This window comes from Orcinus orca, chromosome 3 (genome assembly GCF_937001465.1).
Source record: "Orcinus orca chromosome 3, mOrcOrc1.1, whole genome shotgun sequence".
In the NCBI taxonomy this organism is placed as follows: domain Eukaryota; kingdom Metazoa; phylum Chordata; class Mammalia; order Artiodactyla; family Delphinidae; genus Orcinus; species Orcinus orca.
Window position 1 is genome coordinate 57,238,359 of NC_064561.1, and position 16,904 is coordinate 57,255,262.

The following is a 16,904-nucleotide window of genomic DNA, read 5'->3' on the forward strand; positions in this document are numbered from 1 at the left end:
ACATTCCTGTGGTACGTGCTAAACCCTAACCCACACTGCTATCTCCCTTTCTGGAGAGCCTGCTGCATTATGCAAAGTGTCCAACAGTTTAGTTTTTAACGATGCTCTAATTTTTCGTTCTGCTTTCTCACCCAGACTGTAAGCTCCTGGAGGGCAGAGATATCATCATGTCTAATCGTATCCCTTACTAAGCCAAGCCTATGACAAAGCACACAATGGGAATTCAAAGACCTGACAATCCCTACAGATCACACGCATTTTTTCTCACCACTAAACTCCTGGCATTTAGTAGGTACTCTAAAGACACTCTTTCAATAAATAAATACTAGTTGATTGATATGCAGAGAAGACATTCCAGGTCAGGTGTCTTGGGGAAATGAGCAGGGCACACAGATGAACAGCATTTGTACACGACATATTTTAGGGTGGTACCAGGACAAGGAAGAGTAGATACTAAAAGGGAACAGGAGGGTAGAAACAAACCCTGACCTTATAATTTTTTAATGCTTATTTCCCAGGTATGAGGTGGGCTTAAAATGTCTTCTAACTTGGCACTCAGTGATTGAGGACTGATTTTTCAATTGATCTGACTTATTGCAATTGATCTGACTGATTTACTGCAATTTTTAACATATACTGCAAATCTACTGAACGCTAGGCACTCCACTAGACTCTTGAGAGGATAGAATCCTGATAAGAATTAAATTCAGATTCTGTATTTGAGCAGATTCTGTAAGACCACTGATTCAGAATTGATTCTGAATTTCAGATTCTGAAAGTCTCTTCCCTGGGTGTCCAGAAAGCAGGCAGCAGATGAATATCTATCATTATGAATAGCAGTGATCTTCAATCTTTTTGTCACAGACTGGAAATATCCAGTGCCATGGGGTAAGACAGAAGTGCTCTTAGTGAAGTGGTCAGATGGGGCTTTCTAACTTTATTAGTGCCCTGGACCTGCCTGGTCAGTTCAATCACACCTTCATGAGCTCATTTATTCTACCACTAGATCTGAAATACCCTTTACCTGACAGGTTCTGGAAGTAGACAGCATGAATTCCATTCCTGGCTCCTCTTCTACTTACTGGTGATGTGAAGTTGGGCAACTTACTGAATAACAATGCCTCAGTTTTCTCATATATAAGTTGGGGATAATAATAGTGCCAGCATTTCTCCTAGAGTAATGGAAACAAAAGCAAACATAAACAAATGGGACCTAATTAAACTTTTGCACAGCAAAGGAAACCATAAACAAAGTGAAAAGACAACCTGCAGAATGGGAGAAAATATTTGCAAATGATGTGACCAACAACGGATTCATTTCCAAAATATACAAATAGCATGTAAAATTCAACAACAACAAAAAAGAAAACAACCCAATTGAAAAATGGCCAGAAGACTTAAATAGCTATTTCTCCAAAGAAGACATACAGATGGCCAACAGGCACATGAAAAGATGCTCAACATCACCAATTATTTGAGAAATGCAAATCAAAACTACAATGAGGCATCACCTCACACCAGTCAGAAGGGCCATCATCAAAAAGTCTACAAATAATAAATGCTGGAGAGGGTGCTGGAGAAAAGGGAACCCTCCTATACTGGTGGTGGGAATGTAAATTGGTACTGCCACTGTGGAGAAAAGTATGGAGGTTCCTTAAAAAACATAAAACAGAGTTACCCTGTGATCCAGCAATCCTACTCCTGGACATATATCCAGAGAAAACTCTAATTCAAAAAGATACATGCAACCCAATATTCATAGTGGCACTATTTACAATAGCTAAGACATGGAAACAACCTAAGCGTCCATCAACAGATGAATGGATAAAAAAGATGCAGTACATACGTACGATGGAATATTATTCAGGCATAAAAAAGGATGAAATAATGCCATTTGCAGCAACATGGATGGACCTAGAGATTATCATACTAAGTCAAGTAAGTCAAATAGAGAAAGACAAATACCATATGATATCACTTATATGTGGAATCTAAAAAAAATGATAACAAATGAACTTACTTACAGAACAGAAACAGACTCACAGACTTTGAAAACAAACTTATGGTTACCAAAGGGGAAAGGAGGGGAGAGACAAACTAGGAATTTGGGATTCACAGATACACACTACTACAGATAAAACAGGTAAACAACAAGAACCTACTGTATAGCACAGGGAACTATATTCAATATCTTGTAATAACCTATAATGGAAAAGAATCTGAAAAAGAATATATATTTATATATGTATGCATAACTGAATCACTTTGCTGTAACCTGAAACACTGTAAATCAACTATACCTCAATAAAAAAATAATAGTGCCAACATCTGAGGATTATTCTGAAAGATAAATAAGTTGGTATATGAAAAACACTTAATTTCTGGCACATAGTATATATCTAACAACTCTTTGCTCTATCTATATTATGTGCTGGAATAGATATCTACCTTCCCAGAATTCACTGTCTAATGAAGGAGAAAAGCAATTACAATGCAGTGAGAGAAGTGCTGGGTGGGGTAAAGTAGACGGTGAAATGAGAAGGCAGAGGAGGGGCCCTGAACCAGGAGGTCAGGGAGAATTTCTAGAAGAATGTGAAGACTGAAGTGAGACATAAAGGAGCAACCCATCAAAGAGCTGGGGAAATAAAGTTCTAGGTGGAGTTTATTTAAAATCTCAGACATCAGAGAGTGTGACCTATGTGGGGAAACTGAAATTTCAGTGCAGCAAAGACACTGAAAGAAGAGACAATAACAATAAAAACCTAGTAAAGCAGAAAGAAAAGTGGTAACTGCATTAGTAAAACCAAGAAAGCAGAATTCTAATGTGGTTGTGCAGGGGAAAAAAATAAAAGCAACACAGTTTACACTAAAGAAATTCCAAAAAGCTCCAGGATTGGTGGTACCAGCTCCACTGGACAGGAGGCAAAGGCAGGGCTGAATAGAGGAGGATGGGTTATAAGTACATTTAAAGTAGTTGAAATTGAAACAATATTTGTAAGTACTGAAGCTGGGTGTTAGGAAGATGGGAGTTCATTACACTCCTCACTTTGGTTTATGTTTGAAATTTTCCATTACAAAAGGTTAAAAAAACATTAGCTCCCAGATGTCCTCCTCCAATCTGCATAGCTGGGAAAGTGCCTTTAACTGACCCTGACATAAAATTGGAAGTTTATTCTGAAGAATGAATAAAACCAAGATCTCTGAATATGCAAGCATCAGGAAGAATTGAGAAAGAGGGTATTATACTCAAAGCAAGGGTACTAAGTGAGTAGTTAAACCTGAATTCTGAGACTTCTAGTTTTTTCTCCAATTGGACTACCAAAACCATGGCAGCCGTATTCTCCAGGCAAGACACTGGAAGGAGCTTATGTGAGGAATCTAACCAGCTCAAGAATAAAAGACTCGAAGATGCCAACACCAGAACTTCTCCCATGAAGTAGCCCAAACTGATAGCCTAAAAATGCAAGAGTGTACACATACACAAAGATTCCAAATAGTTTCTTGGTTCCCATTCCTAAATATGAACAGATAGCCACAGATGACAAGGTATCTGAAGAAAGCCTTTAAAATGAATGACAGACAACGAGACAGCAAACAGATAAGGGGAAAAGCAACTTGGTGAAACAGAGACTATTCAGGAAGATGAAAACCTTAAAAAACAACAACAACAACAAAGCTGCAATTAATAGCCTCAGAGACAGAAGGAGGGAGATTGCATTCATAAAGTAAAAATGCAATGCTGTTAAAGGCGTAATTAGAAAACATGAAAGAACTCTTAGAAATTAAAAATATGATAGGAGAAATGAAAAGCTAAAAAAAGGACTGAAAGATAAAGCTGAAGACATCTCCCAAATGGAAAAGCAAAAAAAAAAAAAAAAAAAAGGAAATAACAAAATGCAATAAAAATAGAGAATCCCTCTACAAGATGCAACATCTATATGAGAAGAGTTCTGAGAAAAGAGGAAATAGTGGAGAGAAAATAATCAAAGAAATAAATTCAGATGAATTTCCCATAACCAAAATAACCTGAGTTTCTAGATTAAAAGACTCACTAAAGACCCTCAGGGATAAAAATACGGCTAAGCCAAAGCACAATAATGAAAATTTCAGAATGCTGGGAATAAACAAAAGATCTAAAGGTTTCAGAGAGGAAAAGAAAAAACAGGTTACATATTAAGAATGAACAAGCAGATAGGCTTCAGGTTTATCAACAGCACCCTAGAAGCTAGAAGAAAGTGGAATAAATGCCTTCAAATCATAAGGGAAAATAATTTCCAATCCAGAATTCTATACCCAACCGGAACGTCAATTAAATAGAGAGAGACAAATGAGAGATATTTTCAGACATGCAAATTACTTTAATTTTTATCCTGTGCACGTTTTAGAAGAAAAGTACTGAATGAAGTGCTTCACCAAGATGAGGAAGTAAAGTGAGAAAGAGGCAGACCCAGGATTCAAAATGAGAAAGAGGAGAAGGAATAACTCAGGATGAAAAGAGAGACCCCAGAATGAGAGCAGACTCAGAGACCATTAAGTCCAGATTAAAGCAAGTCAGAAGTTTCTAACAGTGATGTCTCCAAAAATACTGAATTGAGAAGAATAAATAATATGTATAATCAGTGTAAAGAGAGGAGATTGTGATGAGTATGGGGGGAGGGGGGAAGCTACTTGGGGATACATTATGGAAAATTACATTTTAAAAAACCAAACTGATATGTGGAACAACTCCTACAGAACACCTACTGAAGTCTGGCAGAAGACCTCAGACTTCCCAAAAGGCAAGGAAATCCCCACGTACCTGAGTAGGGCAAAAGAAAAACGAAAAAACGAGACAAAAGGCTAGGGAGGGACTTGCACCTCTGGCAGGGAGCTGTGAAGGAGGAAAAGTTTCCACACACTAGGAAGTCCCTTCACTGGTGGAGACAACAGGGTGGGCAGGGGCAGGGGGAATCTTCAGAGCCATGGAGAAGAGCACAGCAAAGGGGTGCAGAGGGCAAAGTGCAGACACTCCTGCACAAAGGATCGGTGCCGACCAGCACTCACCAGCCTGAGGGGCTTGTCTGCTCACCCACCAGGGCGGGTGGGGACTGGAAGCTGAGGTTTGGGCTTCTGAGGTCGGATCCCAGGGAGAGGACTGGGGTTGGCTGCGTGAACACAGCCTGAAGGGGAACTATGCACCACAGCTGGGCAGAAGGGAGCGAGAGACAAAGTCTAGACCTGCCTAAGAGTCAAGAGACCATTGTTTCGGAATGTGCAAGGAGAGGGGATTCAGAGCACCATCTAAATGAGCTTCAGAGATGGGCGTCAGCTACGGCTATCAGCTCTGACTCCAGAGACGGGCATGAAATGCTAATGCTGCTGCTGCAGCCACCAAGAATCCTCTGCGCAAGCACAGGTCACTATCCACACACACCCCCAAGGAACCACTGCAGCACCACACTGCCAGGGTCCCAAGATCCAGGAACAACTTCCCCTGGAGAACACACGGCACATCCCAGGATGTTTCAACGTCACTCTGGCCTCTCCTGCCACAGGCCCGCACCTCATTCCAACTATACCTACCAGACCCCTCCCTCCACCTGGCATCAATGAGCAAAGAGCCCCCTAATCAGCCTCTGCATTAACCTCCTCCTGTCTGAGTGGGGAAAAGATGCCTGAGGGTGACCTACATGCAGAGGCAGGGCCAAAACCAAAGCTGAACCCCAGGAGCCATGTGAACAAAGAAGAGAAAGGGAAATCTCTCCCAGCAGCCTCAGGAGCAGTGGATTAAATCCCCACAATGAACATGATGTACCCTGCATCTGTGAAATACCTGAATAACCAAAAAATCGTTCCAAAACTGAGGCGGTGGACTTTGGTAGCAACTGAAGACTTCAGATTTGCTCTCTGCGACTGATTCGTTTCTGATTCTTATGTTTATCTTAGTATAGTTTTTAGAGCTTGTTAACATTTTGGTGGATTTGTTTATGGTTTGGTTGCTCTGTTCTTTTTTAATTTTTATTATTACTCTTTTATTTTAATAATTTCTTTTATTATTTTATACTTATTAATTTTTATTTCTCTTTTCCTCTCATTTCTTGAGCCATGTGGCTGACAGGGCCTTAGTGCTCCGGCCTGGTGTCAGGCTTGAGTTTCTGAGGTGGGAGAGCCAAGTTCAGAACACTGGAACATCAGACACCTTCCAGCCACACGTAATATCAATCGGCGAGAGCTCTCCCAGAGATCTCCATCTCAACGCTAAGACCCAGCTCCACCCAACAGCCAGCAAGCTCCAGGGCTGGACGTCCTATGCCAAACAACTAGCAAGGCAGGAACACAACCCGACCCATTAGCAGACAGGCTGCCTAAAATCACACTAACTTCACAGACACCCTAAATCAAACCATCAGACGTGGCCCTGCCCATGATAAACACAAGATCCAGCCCCACCCACCAGAACACAGGCACCAGAAACTTCCACGAAGAAGACTACACAACCTCAGCCACTGGGGGCAGATATCAAAAACAATGGGAACTACGAACCTCCCGACTATGAAAAGGAGACCCAAACACAGTAAGTTAAACAAAATGAGAAGACAGAGAAATAGGCAGCAGATGAAGGAGTAAAGTAAAAACTCAAAAGACTAAACAAATTAAGAGGAAATAGGCAGTCTCCCTGAAAAAGAATTCAAAGTAATGAGAGTAAAGATGATCCAAACTCTTGGAAACAGAATGGAGAAAATACAAGAAACGTTTAACAAGGATATAGAAGATCTAAAGAGCAAACAAACAATGATGAACAACACAATAAATGAAATTAAAAATTCTCTAGAAGGAATCAATAGCAGAATAACTGAGAATGAAGAACGGATAAGTGACCTAGAAGATAAAATAGTGGAAATAACTATGACAGAGCAGAATAAAGAAAAAAGAATGAAAAGAATTAAGGCAGTATCAGAAACCTCTGGGACAACATTAAATGCATCAACATTCTAATTATATGGGTGCTAGAAGAAGAAGGCAAAAAGGGTCTGAGAAAATATTTGAAGAGATTATAGTTGAAAACTTCCCTAACATGGGAAAGGAAACATTCAATCAAGTCCAGGAAGCGCAGAGTGTTCTATACAGGATAAATCCAAGGAGAAACACACCAAGATACATATTAATCAAACTATCAAAAATTAATTACAAAGAAAAAATATTAAAAGCAGCAAGGGAAAAGGAACAAATAACATACAAAGGAAACCCCATAAGGTTAACAGCAGATCTTTCAGCAGAAACTCTGCAAGACAGAAGGGAGTGGCAGGACATATTTAAAGTGATGAAAGGGGAAAACCTACAACCAAGATTACTCTAGCTGGCAAGGATTTCATTCAGATTCAATGGAGAAATCAAAAGCTTTACAGACAAGCAAAAGCTAAGAGAATTCACCACCACCAAACCAGCTCTACAACAAATGCTAAAGGAACTTCTCTAGCTGGGAAACACAAGAGAAGCAAAGAACCTACAAAAGCAAACCCAAAATAATTAAGAAAATGGTAATAGGAACATACATATTGATTACATTAAAGGTGAATGGATTAAATGGTCCAACCAAAAGACACAGGCTGGCTGAATGGATACAAAAACAAGATACAAAAACAAGATATGCTGTCTACAAGAGACCCACTTCAGACCTAAGGACACATATAGAATGAAAGTGAGGGGATGGAAAAAGATATTCCATGCAAACGGAAATCAAAAGAAAGCTGGAGCAGCAATTCTCATATCAGACAAAATTGACTTTAAAATAGACTATTACAAGAGACAAAGAAGGACACTACATAATGATCAAGGGATCGATCCAAGAAGAAGATATAACAATTGTAAATATTTATGCACCCAACATAGGAGCACCTTAATACAGAAGGCAAAAACTAACAGCCATAAAAGGGAAAACTGACAGTAACACAATCATAGTAGGGGACTTTAACACCCCACTTTCACCAATGGACAGATAATCCAAACAGAAAATAAATAAGGAAAAACAAGCTTTAATGACACATTAAAAAGAGGGACTTAACTGATATCTATAGAACATTCCATCCAAAAACAACAGAATACGCTTTCTTCTCAAGTGCCCATGGAACATTCTCCAGGATAGATCACATCTTGGGTCACAAATCAAGCCTTAGTAAATTTAACAAAATTGAAATCGCATCAAGCATCTTTTCCGACCACAACGCTGTGAGACTAGATATCAATAACAGGAAAAAACTGTAAAAAATACAAACACATGGAGGCTAAACAATATGCTACTAAATTACCAAGAATTCACTGAAGAAATTAAAGAGAAAATCAGAAAATACCTATAAACAAATGACAATGAAAACATGATGTCCCAGAAGCTATGGGTTGCAGCAAACACAGTTCGAAGAGGGAAGTTTATAGCAACACAATCCTACCTCAAGAAACAAGAAAAATCTCATATAAACAACCTAACCTTACACCTAAAGCAATTAGAGAAAGAAGAACAAAAAAAACCCCAAAGGTAGCAGAAGGAAAGAAATCATAAAAATCAGATCAGAAATAAATGAAAAGAAATGAAGGAAAGAACAGCGAAGATCAATAAAACTAAAAGCTGTTTCTTTGACAGGATAAACAAAATTGGTAAACCATTAGCCAGACTCATCAAGAAAAAAAGGGAGAAGAAATCAACAGAATTAGAAAAGAAAAAGAAGTAACAACTGATACTTCAGAAATACAAAGGATCATGAGAGATTACTACAACCAGCTATATGCCAATAAAAGAGGAAACCTGGAAGAAATGGACAAATTCTTAGAAAAGCACAAGCTTCCAAGACTGAACCAGGAAGAAATAGAAAATATAAACAGAACAATCACACCCACCGAAATTGAAACTGTGATTTAAAATCTTCCAACACACAAAAGCCCAGGACCAAATGTCTTCACAGGCGAATTCTATCAAACATTAGGGAAGAGCTAAGTTTGTCTTTCTCAAACTCTTCCAAAATATAGCAGAGGCAGGAACACTCCCAAACTCATTCTACGAGGCCACCATCACCCTGATACCAAAATCAGACAAAAATGTCACAAAAAAAGAAAACTACAAGCCAATATCACTGATGAACATGGATGCAAAAATCTCAATAAAACACTAGCAAACAGAATCCAGCAGCACATTAAAAGGATCATACACCATGATGAAGTGGGGTTATTCCCAGGAATGCAAGGGTTCTTCAATATATGCAAATCAATCAATGTGAGACACCATATTAACAAACTGAAGGAGAAAAAACATATGATCAACTCAATAGATGCAGAAAAAGCTTTTGACAAAATTCAACACCAATTTATGATAAAAACTCTCCTGAAAGCAGGCATAGAGGAAAACTACCTCAACATAATAATGGCCATAAATGACAAACCCACAGCCAACCTCATTTAAAATGGTGAAAAATGAAACTATTTCCTCTAAAATCAGGAACAAGAGAAGGTTGCCCACTCTCACTGCTATTATTCAACACAGTTTTGGAAGTTATAGCCACAGCAATCAGAGAGGAAAAGAAATAAAAGGAATCCAAAACAGAAAAGAAGTAAAACTGTCACTGTTTGCAGATGACATGATATTATACATAGAGAATCCTAAAGATGCTCCCAGAAAACTACTAAAGCTAACCAATGAATTTGGTAAAGTACAAGGATACAAAATTAATGCACAGAAATCTCTTGCATTCCTATACACTAATGATGATAAATCTGAAACAGAAATTAAGGAAACACTCCCATTTACCATGGCAACAAAAAGAATAAAATTCCTAGGAATAAACCTACCTAAGGAGACAAAAACCTGTATGCAGAAAACTATAAGACACTGATGAAAGAAATTAAGGATGTTACAAACATGTGGAGAGATATACCATGTTGTTGGATTGGAAGAATCAACATTGTGAAAATGACTATACTACGCAAAGCAATCTACAGATTCAATGCACTCCCTATCAAACTACCAATGGCATTTTTCACAGAACTAGAACAAAAAATTTCACAATTTGTATGGAAACACAAAAGACCCTGAATAGCCAAAGCAAGTTTGAGAAAGAAAAATGGAGTTGGAGGTATCAAGCTCCCTGACTTCAGACTATACTACAAAGATACAGTAATCAAGACAGTATGGTAATGGCACAAAAACTTAAATATACATCAATGGAACAGGGTAGAAAGCCCAGAGATAAACCCACGCACATATGTTCACCTTATCTTTGATAAAGGAAGCAAGAATATATAATGGAGAAGTGACAGCCTCTTCAATTAGTGGTGCTGGGAAAACTGGACAGCTACATGTAAAAGAATGAAATTTGAACACTTCCTAACACCATACACAAAAATAAACTCAAAATGGATTAAAGACCTAAATATAAGGCCAGACACTACAAAACTCTTAGAGGAAAACACAGGTAGAACCCTCTATGACATAAATCACAGAAAGATCCTTTTTGACCCAACTCCTAGATAAATGGCAATAAAAACAAAATAAACAAATGGGATCTAATGAAACTTAAAATCTTTGGCACAGTACAGGAAACCATAAACAAGACAAAAAAAAAAAAAAACAGTAAAGGAAACCATATTACTCAGAATGGGAGAAAATATTTGCAAATGAAGCAAATGACAAAGGACTAATCTCCAAAATATACAAGCAGCTCATGCAGCTCAATATCAAAAAACAAAAAACCCAATCCAAAAATGGGCAGAAGATCTATATAAACATTTCTCCAAAGAAGATATACAGATTGCCAACAAACACATGAAAGGATGCTCAACATCACTAATCATTAGAGAAATGCAAATCAAAATCACAATGAGGTATCACCTCACACCAGTCAGAATGGCCATAATCAAACAAATCTACAAACAATAAATGCTGGAGAGGTTGTGGAGAAAAGGGAACCCTCTTGCACTGTTGATGGGGATGTAAATTGATACAGCCACTATGGAGAACAGTATGGAGGTTCCTTACAAAACTAAACATAGAACTACCATATGACCCAGTAATCCCACTACTGGTATATACCCTGAGAAAACCATAATTCAGAAAGAGTCATGTACCAAAATGTTCACTGCAGCCCTATTTACAATAGCCAGGACATGGCACAACCTAAGTGTTCATTGACAGATGAATGGATAAAGAAGATATGGCTCATATATACAATGGAATATTACTCAGCCATAAAAAGAAACGAAATTGAGTTATTTGTAGTGAGGCGGATGGACCTAGACTCTGTCATACAGAGTGAAGTAAGTCAGAAAGAGAAAAACAAATACCATATGCTAACTCATATATATGGAATCAAAAAAAAAAATGGTCTAATGAACCTAGGGGCAGGACAGGGATAAAGACACATACACAGAGAATGGACTTGAGGACACGGGGAGGGAGAAGGGTAAGCTGGAACAAAGTGTAGAGTGGCAAGGACATATATACACTACCTAAATTAAAATAGATAGCTAGTGGGAAGCAGCTGCATAGCACAGGGAGATCAGCTAGATGCTTTGTGATCACCTAGATGGGTAGGAAAGGAAGGGTGGGAGGGAGATGCAAGAGGGAGGAGATATGGGGATATATATATACATATAGCTGATTCACTTTGTTATACAGCAGAAACTAACACAACTTTGTAAAGCAATTATACTCCAATAAAGATGTTTAAAATAATAAAATAAAATGAGCTCTGTCAAGTAAAAAACAAATCTAAACAAATTAAACAGAGACAATCATTAGCTCTACAAAAAGCAGAAAGTTAGAGAGGAAAGAAAAAGTAATTGTCATAACGTAGCTCAGCAGTGAAGAGTGCTCATGGAATATAAACGTGGAATATTCATGCAACTAACAATGCAGTAAGTACATAAAAGGGTAGAAGAATGGAAAATGTACTTGTGTGCATGGGGGAGGTGCTTCTTGGTGAAAGGTAACTTTTTATCTTCCATGGTGGGTTATAAAGTGATATGTCTAAACTGAAAAATCACAAAGAGGCCCTATATGATGTTCCTTAGAGATAAACATTTTTTAAGTTAAAAGTATTTACAATTATTAGGAAGGTAGTGTGTTTTTCATGATAACCTTGTCAGAAATATTTGACTTGAAACTTTGATTAAAAAATAAAAACTATATTAAAACTAAAAGTAAGCAGAAAAACCATATTCTGGTCCATTAGCAGGTCACAAACAGCACTTCGATAATGAGAACTGATATAGTCTGATCCCTAATTTTGCTTTACAGATAATCTACCTGAGACCCATAGGAGTGAAGAGACTTGCCCAGGATCACCCAGGGGGTTAGTGGCATAGACAGAAGGAAGTATCAGAGCTTTGAACAGTTTCCAATGTTAGAGAGTTTTTGTTTATAGCACCCTGCCAATAAGCCATGTCTGCCCAAGGAGTCCTGCAACATCTGGGCCTCAGTCATTTCGGACTGAGTTCTGTAGGGACAAGCGCCATGGAAGGAGACTTGAACACTGCTTCTAGAAGCTTACGGTCAGAAGACTAGGACCCATATGTGTCAGACCCTTGTGGAATAATTAAGTGCCCCAGGAACTCACTCTTAACTGTTACCCCTGCCACACTGGCACCGCTCTCTCCCTTCTGCCCTCACATTTTGGCTACTGCAGCCTCAGCTGAGAAGTTGACACAGGGGGACTTGCCTTTTTTTCTTACATTGTTAGATAAATTAAAAAAATAATAAATCTTTATTATTATACAGATGGACAGTTATGTTTTCACTAGCATCACACAGAATAAAGAAAACAAACCAAACATAAATAGGCATATATAATAGCTCAGAAGGTAACAACAACAAAAATTTCAAGTGGAGGGGAAATTTAGAGGCATTAGGATTCTACCTACCTATTTTAAAATAGGTTTTATAGGGTTGGCCAAAAACAATGACCAATAAAGGGAAAGCTGTTACGAAATAGGCACTCACATCCCTGTTGGTTGGAATGTTAATCAAGGCAAATTTTGGAAGACAATACAGCAATAGCTATCAATAATTAACATTCACTTACCTTTTGACTCAGCAGTTTCTTTGCTAGGAATTTACCAAAATGTGTGCCAAGATATATGCACAATGAAATTCATTGCAGCATTCTTTATAAAGCAACAATAAAAGAACAAAAAATAAACTACTTAAGTATCTATCAATAGCAAAGGGGTCAAATCATTAATTGTTGTATATCCCTACAATGTAATAATAAGCATCCTTTAAAAAGAACGAGTTAGATCTATCTTGCTGACATGGAAAGATTTCCAAGACATACTGTTTAGTTAAAAAGGCAAGGTTCAGCATATTTCCATTTGTTTCATACACACACACACACACACACACACACACACACACACACACAAACTGTTTTCCATAAAAAGTGTTATCATCTTTAAAGAGACGAATCAGAGCCCCAGAGGAGAGGTGAAGAAGAGTTTTGCTTGGTCTTATACCTTTTAGAAAGTTTAAATTCCAATCATATGCAAGTATACCATTTTTTTTTTAACAATGAACTTTAAAGATAGATAATTCATGAAAAGCAACAAGTAAACTCTCATTCAGAGAGGGGAAATTATTTTCCTAGCTTCTCTCCAATGGTAACAGGAGTCTGAGAACTAAAATTTAAGGCTTTGCCTGATGCACTGCTTTCCATAGCTTCCCCTCCCAGTCCCCTAATCTGTAAAAGGAGAGCATTTCTTCCCCCTCTTCTTTAGAAGATGTCAGAAAAAGATGCCTGGATCCTGAAAGTTGTGTCATAACTACTTGTTCAATAAATCAATGAATGAATGAATGGGAATTAAGATAATGCATGTGAAAAATAAAGGATTACTGCTTTGAAAGGGTTAATGCCCTCTCCCCAGCTGGGACTTGATTGTCTGACCCCTGAGTTCCCATCTGGAAAGAAGGTGACTGGCCCAGTGACTACTCTGCCTGGCATGATGGATGAGAGGAACATGCAGGAAATAGCCACCAAAGGCTTGGCATTGTCTCCTGTTGGCTTTCTGATCACATCGCGGCTGGCTGTCAAGTCCATGGCCCAGCGATTTATGGCATCCCTGGGCAAGAGCAGCCTGTGCAAGGCTGCTGCTGTGGCAGCTCAGGGACAGGAGCCAAGCTCTCATTCTCCTTGAAGATGGAACTATTCCTCCTATGGGCCAGGAGCTCTCCCTACATCAGAACAGAAAGAATGCACCCTGGTACCTCCCCTGCTCCCATGGGTTTCTTACCAGGATTGTACAGCTGCCAAAACTGTGTTTCCGTGGACAAGCCAGGCTGGTGCAAGGCAGACATCTTTGCCAGACCCTGCTTCCCAAATCACTGACAGCCATAAAAAGGCATTTACTATCTCTATCTTCATCTCAGACTTATGCCTGATGACTGCCACATCTCAGGAAGAGTTGAGCAGAGAGCTCTCTAGAATTCGTTTAACCAACTCTAAGCAGAATGCTACATTTGCAGCAACATGGACGCAACTAGAGATTATCATACTAGGTGAAGTAATTCAGAAAGAGAAAGACCAATAGCATATGATATCACTTATATGTGGACTCTAAACTATGGCACAAATGAACCTATCTACACTGTAAATCAACTATACTTCAATTTTTAAAAAACGTACAAAAGAGAGGAGGAAAAAAAGAATGCTGCAGGCAGCAAGGGTGGTCAGGATGGAATCCTGGTTAAGAGTGTGAGCTCTGGACTCCAAAAGACCTGTGTCCAAACCCTGCCTCTGCTGCTGTCAGCAGTGTGACCTTGGGCACATTATTTAACCTCTCTGTGCTTCAATATCCTCAGCTATAAAATGATAATCCTAATAATGATACCCAGCCCATAGGTTTGTTATGACAAAATGAGATAAGTCATTTGAACAGGACTTTGTCAACTATATTTAGGCAGGCTGTTCAGCAAAGAATGGACCCTGCTTACAGTAAAGGGAGAAGAATTCACATCCAGTTGGAGGAATCATAAAAGGATTCTTGAAAGAATGAGTCAGTAGGATGTGGATGGTCAGAGATGAAGGAAGGGCATTCGAGATATAAGAAACACTCAAAAAGAATGCACAGGGGAAGGAAAACAGGAAACATCCTTAGGGAAGTTGTGTGGTTCAGCAAGGCTGGAATGCAGGACAGTATAGGGAAGATGAGACTGATGAGAGATGAAACTGAAAAGGGTAATTGGCTGTGAGGACTCTGAATGCCAGGCTAAGGAAGTCAGCTGGGAGCCATGGAAGCTGTGTGAGCTGCGGCAAGGCAGAAGCAGAGCTGCACCTTAAAGGAGGCATTTGGCAATGTGTATATTGGCACAGATAAGAGAAGGTGCTACAGCGGCTTCTATGAAAGGCAAGTTTATTCAGTGGAAGCGCTTCTAAAATGCCCCCAGATAATCCCTCAAGTCTCTTTTATTGTAAATGGGGCATCTCGGGCTACAGTTCTGTCTCTCCTTCCCAAAGTAACACGTACTACGAACAGATTTGTACATAGAGAGTGCTATACTGAGGACCCTAGCCACCAATTCCAAGGGCCATTCAAGTCTCTTCTCCCAGGGCTCTGTTTCCCCATGTAGTCAATAGCAAGTGTGAAATAGATGAATGTTGATTAGCCTTACATGATTTTTTGCTACATCCATATACCCCACTTAGTATTATTTGTTTAACCTTTTTCTTCAGTCAACCCACTTGTTTTTTGTTTATGCTAAGATATATTTGAAAAGAAGGAATCTTTCTACCACTGCCATGAAGAGAAATGTCTATTTCCGCCTCCAAATAAAAGTTAACCACCATAAAAGTTAAATAAAAATGCAAAAAAACCAAAACCTTATGAAAATCTAGCTAGAGCCTCTTGCTCTCTCTTTATCTGGAAAAGAGATTGGCACTTATTAATGAGGTGACATATAGCAGGAGATTGAGACATTCTCCCCCTTAGCTAATGCAATGATTAAAGGAGGATTAAGGGGCAAATTCCTTCCTCACAGCGGATTAACTTTTTTTTTTTTACATCTTTATTGGAGTATAATTGCTTTACAATGGTGTGTTAGTTTCTGCTTTATAACAAAGTGAATCAGTTATACATATACATATGTTCCCATATCTCTTCCCTCTTGCGTCTCCCTCCCTCCCACCCTCCCTATCCCACCCCTCTAGGTGGTCACAAAGCACCGAGCTGATCTCCCTGTGCTATGCGGCTGCTTCCCACTAGCCATCTGTTTTACGTTTGGTAGTGTATATATGTCCACGCCACTCTCTTTGTCACAGCTTACCCTTCCCTCTCCCCACGTCTTCAAGTCCATTCTCTACATCTGCGTCTTTATTCCTGTCCTGCCCCTAGGTTCTTCATGACCTTTTTTTTTCCTTAGATTCCATATATATGTGTTAGCATATGGTATTTGTTTTTCTCTTTCTGACTTACTTCACTCTGTATGACAGACTCTAGCTCCATCCACCTCACTACAAATAACTCAATTTCGTTTCTTTTGGAGGTTCCTTAAAAAACTACAAATAGAACTACCATACGACCCAGCAATCCCACTACTGGGAATATACCCTGAGAAAACCATAATTCAAAAAGAGTCATGTACCAATATGTTCATTGCCGCTCTATTTACAATAGACAGGACATGGAAGCAACCTAAGTGTCCATCAACAGATGAATGGATAAAGAAGATGTGGCACATATATACAATGGAATATTACTCAGCCATAAAAAGAAACGGATTCACTTTTTATTCAACAGGGTCCCACCTAAAATCTTTCTTGTAAACCAGACTTACACATTCTCACAATCTGACAAGTAGTGAACTCAATGATCTCTAATAATCCTTCCATTTCATTTTTCTTTTTTTGACAATATTCTTTGAGTACTTTCAGATACATATCAGGTGATTTCCT

At 38.9% G+C, this 16,904-nt stretch overlaps 1 long non-coding RNA gene across 1 annotated transcript in view; it reads right to left on the bottom strand.

Annotated features, from left to right (window-relative positions):
* Positions 1-908: 908 nt before the first annotated feature.
* Positions 909-16,904, bottom strand: part of LOC125963944 (uncharacterized) — a 117,343-nt gene continuing 101,347 nt past the window's right edge. Inside the window, exon 3 of the long non-coding RNA XR_007476409.1 lies at positions 909-1,172. This is a non-coding gene — a long non-coding RNA (uncharacterized LOC125963944). The remainder of the gene's footprint in view (positions 1,173-16,904) is intronic.